Raw genomic sequence first — 14591 nt, 5'->3', positions numbered from 1 at the left:
AAGTCTCTTTGAACTCACAAAATTACCTTGTAAAACTCAGCATATGGAGAACATAAAGGTAGAGTTAGTTGTTCACATCTGTTTCATGAGAAAACAACCAACCACACAAAACAGAATTAACGTAAGATCTGCTTTATGGGGTTTATACTCAGAAGAACCAAAACCACTTTCTTTTCTTTGATGCTTTAGATTTTCTTTTTCTTTTCTTTTGTCTTCTCTTCTTTCCCTTTCTTTTCTTCCTTTCTTCCTTTCTTTTTTGTTTCTTTTTTTCCCTTCCTTCCTTCTTTTCTTTTTTTTTTCTGAGTCAAGGTTTCTCTTTGTAACCCTGGGTGTCCTGGAATTCATTCTGTAGACCAGGCTAGCCTCAAACTCAGAGGTCTTTTTCCTCTGCCTTCCAAGTGCTGGAATTAAAGGCCTGTGTCACCACTGCCTCACTTAATATTTTCATTGTATAGATCTTTCACTTTCTTGGTTAGCTTTATAACAAGGTGTGATGGTTTGTATGTGCTTGGCCCAGGGAGTGGCACTGTTAGATAAGGCCTTGTTGGAGTAGGTGTGTCACTGTAGGCATGGGTTTAAGACCCTCCTAGCTGCCTGGAGGCCAGGATTCTTCTAGCAGCCTTTAAATGAAGATGTAGAACTCTCAGTTCCTTCTGCATCATGCCTGCCTGGATGCTGCTATGTTCCCATCTTGATGATAATGGACTGAACCTCTGAACTTGTAAGCCAGCCCCAATTAAATGTAGTCCTTATAAGACTTGCATTGGTCATGGTGTCTCTTCACAGCAATAAGACCCTAAATAAGACACAAGGTCTACCCCCTAACCCCAGTCTTTTTTTTTTTTTTTTTCTTAGAAAGACTAATGATTTGGGTATGCTAATTCTGTAATCTGCCACTTTCCAGAAAATGTTTATCAGCTTTAGGAGTTTCTTAGTAGAGTCTTTGTGGTCTCTCAGGTATGGAATCATGTCATACAGAAACAGGGATGCTTTAACTTCTTCCTTTCCTGTATGCATCCCCTTTCTTTCCTTTGTCTTTTTGCTCTAGGTAGGACTTCAAGGACTCTACTGAATAGGAGTGTAGGAGTGGTGAAAACGGCTACCTTTGTCTTGTTCCTGATCTTAGTGGGAATGCTTGATTTTTTTTTCCTCCATTTAACACAAAGATGGCAATAGGTTTGTCATATATAGATAGCCTTTAATATGTTGAGATATCATCCCTTCATCCCTAGTCTCTCCAGGGTTTTTATCCTGAAGGGATGTTAGATTTTGTTTGACCATACAATCTGGTTGGGATTCCAAAGAGATATTTGTGCATCTATGACCATAGCTAAGATGAGGACATAGCCTAATGGATTGATCAGGCAGGATGAAATGTGGCTTGTATGTATAACAAGATGCTCTTCTGTCTGAAAAAGTAAGGAAACACTGACATGCTATAACATGGCTGAACATTGAGGCCGGCATGCCACATGAAATAAACCGGTCACAAAAAACACAACTGGCATGCGGTTGCACTCATGTGAGGTGCCTGGAGTAGTCAAGTCCACAGAGACTGAAAGTAGACTGGTGGCTGCTGAGGATGGGGTGCAGTGGGCGTGGAGTGATTCTTTGTTTAATGGAATGAGAGTTTAGTTTTATACGATGAAAAGAAGTCTGGGGATTGGTTCACAGTTTTGTAGTTGTACTGAATTGCATGCTTAAAAATGGCCAAGATGCTAAATGTTATGTATAATTTCCCACTGTTAAGAAGACAGAAAGCATTCTGAACATGACAGGCATTTATGGCTTACATCTGTACCGGCCTCTGCTTTTTATTATTTCTATTACTTTAAAGACCACTGTAATGGAACGAGAAGTAATTGGCTTAGGTATGGAAGTCATATTTCAGTCTGTCTTCCTTCATGCTGACTCATTTCAATTTCAGTAAGAGCTGCATTATGCAAATGAGATTCAGGGTGGAAGAGGGTAAGAAGGACTAGCTTGTCCCTAAATCCTCCTCCCTGTGAACCACTCTAATCTGATTTCTGTCTGAGTCACAGATGTGCTTCCAGGAAAGGCTGCTTGGATGGATCTGTCACAGTTTCCAAACAGTGGAATGAGTATTCTAGAAGAAATGGATAATCACAGAGCTTTGATTTTATGTGTGTGTGTGTGTGTGTGTGTGTGTGTGTATTTTAAGATATCTCATATATAGCTCAGAACGAGTTGATTTTATTTTAAGATAATCATTGATTGTGTGTCCTTAAATGGATATATTTAGTCAACTGCTCTATTAAGCAGAATTCCAGAAGGATTTGTTTGCTAGAGGGTTGAAGAAAAGAAGTTAGGAGGTCAGTAGAACAAAAGTTGGAAATCAGATGTGATTTCCTAGTCCACTAGAGTTTGTTATATTTATTCCATGAATTTACTCAATCACGGGACAAATGTTTCTTAATTCTCTACCATGTTACATGTCCATCTGGTGAAACAAAGAAATGCCGGTGGTGCCTGCCTAGTGGAGTTCCTGGTCTGCTGAGATGATGATTAAAGGTATATTGCAGTCACTGCCCTGTTTAGGGAGCTGGGATTACTCATGAAAATGTCTCTGACAAAAAAATGTTTGAATTGAGACCCATCATGAGGCTGACAGCTTGTTGCATACGTTCCTGGAATCTTCTGTTGTAATGTTGATTGAACATTTTGCCTAAGCTGTTTGCCTGTATAAAATTTTGAGCAAATGAGTTTTCATCTCATGGATCAGACAATTCATAAACATCTGTTGAGCACCTTCGGTATGTGAAAGGGGGTACTGTCTGGAAAGATAATAAACGGTGACAACTTCCAGGCTGTCAGTCACATTTCTTCCTGTTGTGACAAAATATCTGACAAAGAAAACCTTTAGAAAGGAAGAGGTTTTGGGGGCTCACATTTGAAGGGATAAAGTCCACCATGATGATGACCATATGGCTGTTAGTCAGACTGTGTCAGCAGAGGAGAAGCAAGAGAGATAAGGGCTGGCCTCAAAACTTTCTCCTCTTCCTTTTTATTCCTTCTGGGACCCTGGCCCATGGCACTGTGAGATCCACATTCAGGACAGTCTTGTGTGGTTTAAATTATTAAAATCTCAGCCCAGAGCTTCTGTCCTGCCTTGATCATTGAGTTCCTGGGGGCGGGGGAGGGGGAACAAACAAACCACACACAGCCTTTGCATTTACAATAAGCCTTAATCAGCATAATAGCTGGGCAACTGCCTACCCTCCATGCTGTTAGAATCTATCTCCCTATCAATAAATCGAAGTTATTACTTACTATGTTTCATCTGGGCTGCTCTTAGCTCCAATTGGCCCATGGACACTTCTTTCTCCTCCTGTATGTTCTTCCTTTATCCCATGGTGGCTTCTTTCTCCTTCTTCTCCTCATGGTCCTCTCTCACTCAAGCCCTCGAATCCTCAACCCCACCTATGTCTCTTCTGTCCAGCTATTGGATGTTGGCATCTTTACTCACCAATCAGAATAAACTTGGAGGCAGGGTCACAGGGGTTACATGCAGACTCGAGGTCTTGCCCACTCCCGCACCAACACCACCACTTAACGTTACAATATACAGTAAAAGACAAAACCTCAACAGTCTTGTCTCCTCGGTCAAATCTCTCTGGAAACACCTTTAAGGACACATTCAAAATGTGTATCTCCTAGATGATTTCAAGGCCATTTAAATGGACAAGGTCTAACCATTTCACAGGCAGAAAAGATAAGAGTTTCTAAACCATTCTCTCACACAAGGTCTCCCCAGTGAGTCTGTTTGTGAGTCAAGAGGGAAATTCTCAACATCATAAAATAAAAAGGTTGGGAGGGGCAGTTAATGAAGTGTCTTCCTAGAATCTGGGTTCTAGAACTGGAGTCAGAAATCAGTTCTCTTGCCTCCAAGTCCAGCGTCCTCTGTACTACCCCATTTCTTCATGGCTTAAGGAACAAAATATATAGCCATAGTTTTTGATTACTCATTACCTTTCTAAGTTTAGGCCATAGCAGCCTAACAGTCTGTTCCCATATGCAGACCAAGTGGCTCAGGCAGAGATAACCTTTTCTTACCTTTGCTCCAGGGTGAGCACAGTGCAAATTAGGAAAGAGCTCTCTGCTCTTCTTGGGTCTCCCCTGAGCAAACTCAGACCTGTACTTGAAGAAGGCTTGGTAAAGTACAGCCCACTCTGGGCTTCATACCTTGCCTGTCCTCCCTGTAATGAGTTCACATATCTGTAGTAGCCTTTCCAGTTTCTCAGACATGGGTGGACAGAATCAGAGATATATATCTGGCGACACCAGGTGAATGAGTTCAGTGTTTCCCATAATCCCTATAAAGGGAAGACAATTTGAAAAACTGTGCAGAAATTTTTCAATGGCATTTCTGAGTGCCATGGCTTGACCAGAGACATCCCTGGGATCCCGTAAGTTCCAGGCGAACAAGCACTTTGTTTAATTTGTCAAGGAGGGTGTTTGAGGCAGAGTCTCACTACACAGTACAGGCTGTCTCCAAACTCACAACAGTCTGACTCAGTTCCTCCCCTCCTAGTGTTGGCATTGCAAATGTGTAACACCATGCAAAGTTTTGTATATTTTCAAGGCTCTATCCTTTATGCTAAGAAAACATTTAACACGTTCCTAAGACCATATATGCCTTTTTCTGTATATGTAACAGTTGGGATTTTTAAAATTCTTAATTTATCAGGGTATAAATCATATATAAAGTAATATAAATGTTTCCAATAATCACTCTTTCCTTTTCTTATTTCTTGGTAGTTAGTGATTACATTAAAAAAAAAAAAAAATCTTTGGCCAGGGTCCAGCAAGATGTTTCAGTGGGTAGAGGTACCTGCAACCAAGCCTGAAAATCTGAGTTCAGCCCCTGAACTACATGGAATTACAAGAACATACTACTGTGAGAGCTGACTCTGGGGTCCTGAAAGCCGGTGTGCAGACCCTGTACCTCACCTGAGCAGCACAGTAGGCCAGTCCCTGATTGAGGGGCAATGGATGAGCCAGCCCTGAGGCGGGGAGGGGAGCTGGTACTGCCACTCGTCTAGTGTGAGAGGTGTGGATGTAGGGATGATGCACTCCCCCTGTCAAGGGTACTGGCTCTGACAGGAGAGTTAGCCCCAGAGTCGTGAGAGAGGGAGAGCTGGCCCTGTTCCTTGAATGAAGCAGTAATTGGGAGAGTGGGCCCTGCACCTTGTCTGGGCAGCACAGTAGAGCTGGCCCTGATGGAGTGGGCACAGGTGAGCTGGTCCTGAAGGTGATGTGGGTGTGGGAGTGATGTCCTCTCTCACCACCTGCTAGCCCTGCCCCCTCACTAGCTGTAGCATTCAGGAGAGAGGGCCCTGCACCTCGCCTGGGCAATACAGTGAGGGTGGCTCTGATAGTAATGGCACAGGTGAGCTAGCCCCCAGGGTGTGAGAGCAGGAGAGCTGGCCCCACCCCTCACAGGCTGCAGCACTTAGAAGAGTGGGCCCCCAACCTTGACTAGGTAGCACTGTGGAGCTGGCTCTGGAGGTGTGGGTGCAGGTGAGCTGATGGCAGCTTTGGGTGGCCTAGCTGAAGTACTGGAGAACTTGCATTGGAGGTACAGATAAGGAAGAGTCAAGTTGACCACTCAGCTACCACCCAGACCCAGATCCAGGGCTCTGAATTGGCCCACCTCAAAATCTGTATCAACCACAAATGATTGAGATGTGTGAAAGGGCCAGTCCTGCTGTTCTAAAGCTTCAGGATCCCCATGACACAGCAACAGTGGGATAACGGGGAGGAGTCCCTCTGAGGATCCAATATTGATGATGTCATAGAGCCAGAGATTTTGTACCAGATGAACGATGCATTGCAATGAACATTTGCAAATGAAGATGTTTGGACAGAGGGGTATGCTGTGGGACACACTGTCTGTTTATTTGTTGTTGTTTGTTGTGTGTTTTTTTATTTTGTGGAGCAAGTTGCAAGGGTGAAGGGTGGATACGAGGGGATGGGGAGCTGAGCAGGACTGGGGTGCATGATGTGAAACTCACAAAGAATCAATAAAAAGTTAAAAGAAAAAACCTACTTCTGTGAGTTGCCCTCTCACTTTCCTGCTCACCCCTGCCTGCAAAAATAAACTAAAATGTGGTTTCAAAGAGTAACATAAAGAATAGCGACCAGATTTGTTTTTATCACCAAACCTTAAAGGAGGTGTGTGCAAACTATCAGTGGGTTTTTTCTTTCCTTCCTTCCTTCCTTTGTTTCTTCCTTCCTTCTTTTTCTTCCCTTTTTCCTTCTTTTTTTCATTTCTTTTCTTTGTTTCCCTCCTCTCTCCTTTTCTTCCTTCTTCTTCCCTCCTTTCCTCTTTCCCTTCCTTTCTTTGTTCTCTCCCTCTTTCTCTTCTTTCCTTCTCTTCCTTCCTACCTTCCTCCTTTCCTCCCTTTCTTTTCTTTGCTCTTTCCTTCTCTTCCTTCCTCCCTTCTTCCTTTCCTCTCTTCCTTTCTTTTCTTTGTTCCTCCCTCTTTCTCTTCCTTCCTTCCTTCCTCTTTCCCTCCCTTCCTTCCTTCCCTTTCTCTCTTTTTTTTAAAGACAGATTCTTAGAATTGTTCTGTGTATTCCTGGCTGTTCTGGAGACCTCAGATTTACAGAGCTCTTCCTGTCTTTGCCTCCTGAGTGCCGGGATGAAAGGCATATGCCACCAAATCTGGCTACCAGTGAATTCTAATGTCTCTGAACTTACAAATGGAGTATTTTATATCTTTTCAACTTTGAGCCTTTGGCATGCTTTCAAGAATACTAGGAAAACTCTCAAATCCTATTTATTAGGTTTTAGAGGAATCAAAAGCAATTCCCACAGATGGAACTAAAAAGAGACTCTGACGATGGTTCAGGATGTGCACATGGTTGCATTTGAGTGTCAACTTGATGGGTTTTAGAATTTTACCTCAAAGACACCCTGGGCTCTCTGTTAGAGTGTTTCCAGAGAGGATGAGCTGAGAAATTTTCAAGGAAGCCCAGGTATAAAGGGAGCCAAGGAAACAGCTCTGTGTGCCCTTCTGTTGTGGCTCCTTCCCTAATACATGGATCTATCATTGCTGTCACCATCTTCCTGTGACATCAGATGCTAGCTCTTATGGCCTTCGGATGTGAGTTCAACACCAGTAATGTTGCATGGAGCTTCAGGCTTCAGCAACCAGACTGCTGAGACATTTTAGGTTCATGGACTGAGAAACTATGGGCTTTCAGCTTCTCCAGCATGCAGATGGCCATTGCTGGACTGCCCCTACTGGTGCTTCGGCTGCTACCACCATCTTACTCTACCATGTAAGTCAATCTAATAAAGCCCCTACTATAAAATACATCCAGCCTGCCAGGTTTGCCCCTCTAAAGAACTGAGTCTGATACAGGTGGACTGAAGGGCATGTGAAGATACTGAAAAGAGATGGCAAGCAGGCTGTAGGGAAAAAAACCATGAGACAATTTGGACCTGAGCTAAAGTATGAGCTAAGGATTTTGGCTTTGTGGTATCTAGTGTTTTAGGGAAATTAATTTGGCTGAGATCTGAGGGGTGAAGGAGAACAAAGAGAACCTGGAGGCATCTAGGCCAACTGACAGTCTACCTAGATATTTCAGATATGCAGCGTTGATTAAAAGGCAGAGTTTGATAGAATTTGTTCTTTGCAAAATGTTTTCCAGGTCTTAAATCGCAGTTTTAAATCTATTTTTAAAATGTAAGGTGTTAAGACGTTCTGAAACAATATAAATATAATTAATATGGAGGCAGAGGTATGCTTGATGAATTCTAAATTATACCATGTAACAAGGACTTATTTATAGGCCTGTGAAACTTTGTGCCTCATAATTAGTGTGGGCCCTAATTAGATAGCCAGATTGACACAGGCAGATATACTTCCATTTAATCTTGGTAAAATGAATTGACTGGGCTAAACAAGTCAATTTGAAATCTTCATGCCGATCTAAACGTGGTATCTGAAGGCTGCTTTGAATCCTATTTGGCTGGTATGTTCATAGAGCAGACATTCAAGAGAAAAGAAAATCCAGTATGGGATTGGTGGTTTGCTTGAGTGGGTTATTTCCCACTTGTAATTCAATAAGACATCCTCTTTAATTTTAGCTACAAAATAAATAGATAAATAACTAAATAAAACCAGTGCATAGGTAGAGGGTAAAGTAGGCATGGAATCTAGGTTTATTTTAGCAGGTGAGAAAGCAAAAGTAGGAAGTAAATACACCCTCCAGAGCAGAGGGTGGACCAAGCTGGGCGGCGAGCTTGGCTGTACCATCTGTGGAGTCTTTGATGGTTCCTTTCATGGAATTGGCAGAGGTGTGTGTGTGTGTGTGTGTGTGTGTGTGTGTGTGTGTGTGTGTGTGTGTGTGTGTGTGTTGGTTTGAATGAAAACTGTTCTACATGCTCTACAGGCTCAAGTATTCGAACACTTGGTTTCTAGTTGGTGGTGCTATTTGGGGAGGTGGTACAACCTTGCTGGAGAAAGTAGTTCCTGAGGATGCTCCGTCAGAGTTCATGGCTTCACTTCTGGTTTGCTGTCTGTGCTCTACTTGTGGTTGGAGATGTGAGCTCTCAGCTTCCTGCTTTTGCCTTCATGCCTTCCACCTGCTGCTAGGCTTCTCTGCTATGGACTCCTATCCCTCTAGAGCCAAAAGCCAAAATAAGCATTTTGTTCCATAAGTTGCTTTTGGATATAGTATTTTAGCATAGCAACACCAACATAATACCGCACCTTTACTCACAATCCAGTCTTTTACAATTAGCTGAAAGAATATTATGAAAATATAACTATCCATAAAGTTGAGAAGTTTACTAGGGGAAAGGGCAATGATGCCTAGTATATGTTCCTCAGAGAGCTCCTCATGGGAACTGACCAGAGGCTGCCCAGGCCAGCTCTTCCCAGAGGCCTGTTCTTATCTGGTAGCTTGGCTATCTTATACTCAGTTGCAAACCTTGTTTGCCTTTCTCAGTGTTCCTGACCTTGACAATTTAACCCTAAAGTTCTCATCATAGCATTACCACGGAAGAAATATTAAATTGGGAAGAGAATTCAAAGACTTTCAGAGGCTGAACGACGTTCCATCATGAACATTATGTGACTTTTCACCATTTAAGGAAATTGTTTTTTTTTTCTCTCCAAGATATTTTGGTTTTAAAGATGACTAACACCAGCAACTCCTGCATGCTTGCGTTTGACTCATCACAGATATAATCTGAATGTGATCTTCCCATTAAAGTATTTGTAAGATATGGTTCTGTCATTGAAGAATCAGAATGAGAAGCTGCAGTAAAACTCAGAACTAAGGAGAACAGTGTTACCTGATTAGAGGTGCCCCACATTTCTTTACTTTATAGTTATAGGTGGGCTCTATTTTATAAGCCTGAAGAGGAACTTTATTGCATTTTCCATTTCCACCTTGAATTTCGGCCAGATTCCTCCTCATCTTCCCACTCAACTAGACTTGAAAATTGCGTCATTATCAGCTGATCTCTACTCTTCACTAATAGTAAAAGCCCCACATTGTCCTTACTGGGGACCAAATGTTGGGCTCAGTCTTTTCTATAGAGTGTCTATTGCCCACTAGTTAAGAATGTGAACTTACTATACTTACTATATAGCTGAGGGAACAGTCTTCAGAGATTTAGTGTCTTATTCAAGGTTACATAGTAAGTGACAGAGGAGGATTAGGAAGCCAGGGATCCAATGTAAAAGCTTACGTTGGTAGCCAGTGTCTTTATACTAATTGCCAATAACATCACATTCATCTATGGATTCTTTTATTTATAAACACCTTCATTAAAGAAGAGATGTCAGCCAGGCGGTGGTGGCGCACGCCTTTGATCCCAGCACTTGGGAGGCAGAGGCAGGCGGATTTCTGAGTTCGAGGCCAGCCTGGTCTACATAGTGAGTTCCAGGACAGCCAGGGCTACACAGAGAAACCCTGTCTCAAAAAACCACCACCACCACCACCAACAACAACAACAAAAAACAGAAGAGATGTCATTGTAGTTTAGGCTGTCCTTGAGCTCTAAATATAGTGAAGGATGTTCTCAAATTCTGACCTTCCTGTGTTTTGATGCCTTTTGAGTAGTTGTTGTTGAGATAGAGTTTCCCATAAGTCAGTCTGGTCCCAGATTTGCTGTGTTGCTGAGGGTGACCTTGAACTTCTGATCTCCCCACTCTCACTTCGGGAGTGGTGGGGTTACAGTCTGTGACACCATGCTCACCCTATATGCATACTAGGGTTCAAGTCCAGGGCTTCTTGCATAGTAGGCAATCAGTCTACAAACTGAGCTATGGCCCCAGTCTGAGGCTTACTATCTTTGAGGCAGGGTTTAATTATATGGCCCTAGCTGGCTTTCAACTCCTAATTAGAAAGCATTTATGAGATAATACAGTCCAAAGAATATTGTCTCAAAGTTATGGTGAAAACTGTTTTAACCTAGCAAACTCTTGGAAAGCTCTGAGTGCCAGAATTGCAGGCTTGTGTCACCATGCCCAGCATAATTTAATGCTTTTACTTGATACTTAGATTTTATACTTCTGAGTGTGCATTTTTCCATTAGCATATAATAATTGCAGACAATAATAGGTCTCATGATAACATTTCATACCAGCATGTAATATACTTTGATCATAGCCATCTCTAATCTTCCTAGCTTGCTCCCTCCCAGTTCACTGCCCCTTTCTCTTTCCAACTTGCCTTTCCAATTTTGGAACACACCCTGAGCTGATAAAATCTATTCATCTCATCACCAAAGCAAAAGATAGTTTCCAGTGAATAAAAAACTTATTCTAAGTGAAGCATTCTATTTTCGTGGTTCTTTGCATTTCAATCCAGATTGTACAAGTGAGAGAAACTGTGCAGTGTCCAAGTCTAGCTTTGTATGACATCCAGTTCCATCCATTTGCTTGCAAATGAAGTGATCTCATATTTTTCTATGACTAAATAATACCGCTGTGCATATCTGTCACATTTTCTTTATTTTTCTTTTGACTGGCACCTAGGTTGACTCTATCATTTCTGAGTGGAAATTTTCCCATTTCATCTAAGGGGTCAGATAAACTGTTGATAAAGATTGTTTCCAATATTATTTTATAATACTTTGTCTTTCTGCAGTGTTCAGAATGTTTCCATTTTAATTACTAACCTTGCAATCTATTTCATTTTTTTCTTTATTATCTTGATAAGATAGATGGCCTAGATCTTTTGAAAGGTCAAAGAACAAATTCTAAGCTTCATTAGTTTTTCTCTATTATTTTGCTATCATTGGTTTCTTCCATGATACTTTGTTGCACTTTCTATTTCATTCATATTGGCCCTTTTTTAGTTTATTAAATTAAAGGATATTTCTTAATTATTGATTTTTAAATCTTCCTTTTGAATTTTTTAAAATAAATTTCCTCCTTTGAACTGATCTAATTATTTTCCATTAATTTTGATTTGGTAGGATTTTTTTTATTTTCCCAATTTCTTCTGTAATCCCCATCAGTTATTTAAAAACTGTGTGAGACTTTAATAATTTTTTTCCTGCTATTTATTGACCTGTAATTTAATTTCATGTGGCCAGGGACGGTGTAACTTTGATCCTCACAAGTGCCATGTTGCTTGTTTTAGGTCACTGCATTCAGTCCCTTGACAACACTTCAGTCTGACTCAAAAGAATATATGTAGAAAACTACTGAGTAGAGCATTCTTGTTGACTAAGAGTTGTTCTATAAAAGTAACTTTTATTAACCTGATGCAATTGTTGTCTCCAAGGTTTATTGCCTTAGTCTGCTAACCTAGAGTTAGTCTTTGGCGCTTTTAGTCTCCACACAGTCTTATCTAAGCCTAGAATGTTTTTGGCCTCTGAGATTGACTGCTGAATACACTCATCTTTTCTTGTTCTTTCTGAACTCTGCCTGGCTCATTCAACCTAGTGGATCTGACTCAATCTCTTCTCTCTAAGCTGACTAATTCAATATGGCCTCTCTCTTGGCTGCTGACTTTTTGCTCTGCTTGGCCTCATACTAACTTTGACAAGCTTCTGGCTCCTTCTCATTGCCTGGCTAGTTCAGTCTTCACCCGTGTCTAGCTTGTTCTCTCCTCAACCTGTTTCTGTACAACTGTCCCAGTAAAATTGTCTCCTCTCTCCACGATACTCTCTCTAAGCTCTCTCTCTCTCTTTTTGAGAGGTTGGGCATATCCTATTCTGTCAAATCTTTCTCTGATTTGTCACTTTGTCTGCCACTCAATTAGACATCAATTTTAGGCATGGGTGCGTCCTTCTACAAATTATCTTCATCTTCATTGTTCGAGATTAAAAGTGTGTACTAAGGGTGTGTCTGTATTACAGTCAGAGGGATTAAAGGTGTGTACTAAGGCTGAGCCACACCACAACTAAAAACAGGTTTTTTTTTCCAGTAAACAACACAATCTCAGGAGCCAGAGTATGATCAAATATCCTGCAACACTGCTCAGCTATTCTGAAATCTTTCTGATTTGCTATTCCAGTCATTGTTACCACTTAATGAAAAAGAAATATCGAGGGGCCACTAGGATGGCTCAGTAGGTAAAAGTATTTGCTACCAGCCTGGCAACCTGAACTCCCAGGGTCCCATGCTGTGGCATGTACATAACCTCCTACCCCTAACACACACACACACACACACACACACACACACACACACACACACTCCCAAAATACCATAAATAAATGTAATTTTTAAAAATTTCAGAAATATTGACATATCCAATGTAATGCCTGGGTAGTCTTTTGCCTTTCCATTCATTTTTTTTTTTTTTTGTCATATATCTTGGGGCAGTGAGGTTGTGTGGCTACTGTACTGGCAAGTATCATGCTCTGATAGTCTTTTTGTTATTATAAAATGTCCTGTCTGTCTCTACTGGGATTCCTTATATTAAAATATGTATCAACATAGTTTTCCGAATCTCTCATGATCATTGTTTGCTTGGTGTCTCTGTGACCCGATTTATATCCTTCCCTCTCTATTACTTTATCTACTCTATGTAGACAAAATAGACCTTTAACCTATTTCCAACACTGATTGGAGCTTTAACTTCAGTAAAGGCCATGTTATTTTTCTCATTTCTTGGTAGTTTTGGTTTTTTTTGTTTTTTTTTTTTTTTTTTGAGATAGGGTTTCTCTGTGTAGCCCTGGCTGTCCTGGAACTCACTCTGTAGACCAGGCTAGCCTCGAACTCAGAAATCTGCCTGCCTCTGCCTCCCAAGTGCTGGGATTAAAGGCATGAGCCACCACCGCCCGGCTCTTGGTAGTATTTTAATTTAAAAATTAAAAATTTAGTGTAGCAATTAAATTCTGTTCTATTCTTTAAGATAAGTTCTTTTTTTCTTTCTTTCTTTTTCTTTCTTTTTTTTTTTTTTTTTGGATGCTAGGGTGTTGAACCTAGTAAGGCTTTTAAAAATCCAATTTTGTATGGTCTGCTTGAGACAGAATTTCATATTGTAACCAGTGTTGGTCTGTAACTGACATAAAACTCAGACTGGCCTCAAACTTGTGGCAACCCTCCTGCCTCAGCCTCCTAAGCACATTTTATAGGTTTAGTTGTCTGTTTATGTTGTGTTCTTCCATGTATAGATGTATGAACTTATATTTAGCACCTCTGACAACAGAGAATTAGAAAGAATTTATCGTTGGTTGCCTTGGATATACTGTTCATCTTCCTCAAGATAGAGCTCTAACTTTTAATCAGGATGTCTAGTGATTTAGTAAATGCTGATAATTTCTCATTTACTTGGACACACTCCTTGTTAAAAGACGAGGCACACACTTGGAAAAAAACTTAAAATGAGTCCTTAATATACATTGTGTTACTATTTTATTAGGCTGTGGCAGTTCCTACTTATTTCCTCATTCAATAAGCTTTTATTGAACAATTACTCAACAGTCGGCACGGAGGAGTCAATGATGAGCAAAACACAAGCAGTTCTTCCCCAAAGGAGGTAACAATCAACTGGAAGAGGCACAGAATAATCACACAAAGAAAGCACTTCAAAGGATGTGATCAGGTGTGAGTGCATAAAAGAGATTCGAACGGATGCTGAGTCATTGTTTTCTCTGAAACGCCAGTTTAGCTCCAATTTGAAAAATAAGCGGGAGTTACAGAGGCATAAATACTTGACTTGCTAAAGCCCCTGTGATAAAAAAGAATGGCATGGGGGCCGTGTGGTTGAAGTGTAGAAAACTCAAAGAAACTGTAGGTAGAGCCTAAGCCACTAACTAGGCTTCTCGGGCTCTGCCTGGTAAGAATTTCGGACTTTTTTCTCATAAGTGGGAGCAGCAGAAAGATTTGGGGAAATGTGGTAGGGTTAGACTTGTAGTTTTAGAACTACTGGCAGTCGTGGGACATAGGTGAAGAGCAAGACTACAAGAGTACTGCAACATCCGTATGGAGGAAGTGAAGGATGATGGAAGCTTGGGTCAGGATAATGGCAGGTGGAACACCAAAAAGTGGATGAATCTGGGTCGCATTTTGGAAGTAGAGTGACTGAAAATTCAACTAGTCAAACAGTTGTACTTAGTCAAACACCAGTTCCAGTAAGATCAATTACTA

Source organism: Arvicanthis niloticus, chromosome 6 (genome assembly GCF_011762505.2).
Source record: "Arvicanthis niloticus isolate mArvNil1 chromosome 6, mArvNil1.pat.X, whole genome shotgun sequence".
Taxonomy (NCBI): Eukaryota; Metazoa; Chordata; class Mammalia; order Rodentia; family Muridae; genus Arvicanthis; species Arvicanthis niloticus.
This window is presented reverse-complemented; position numbering follows the sequence as displayed.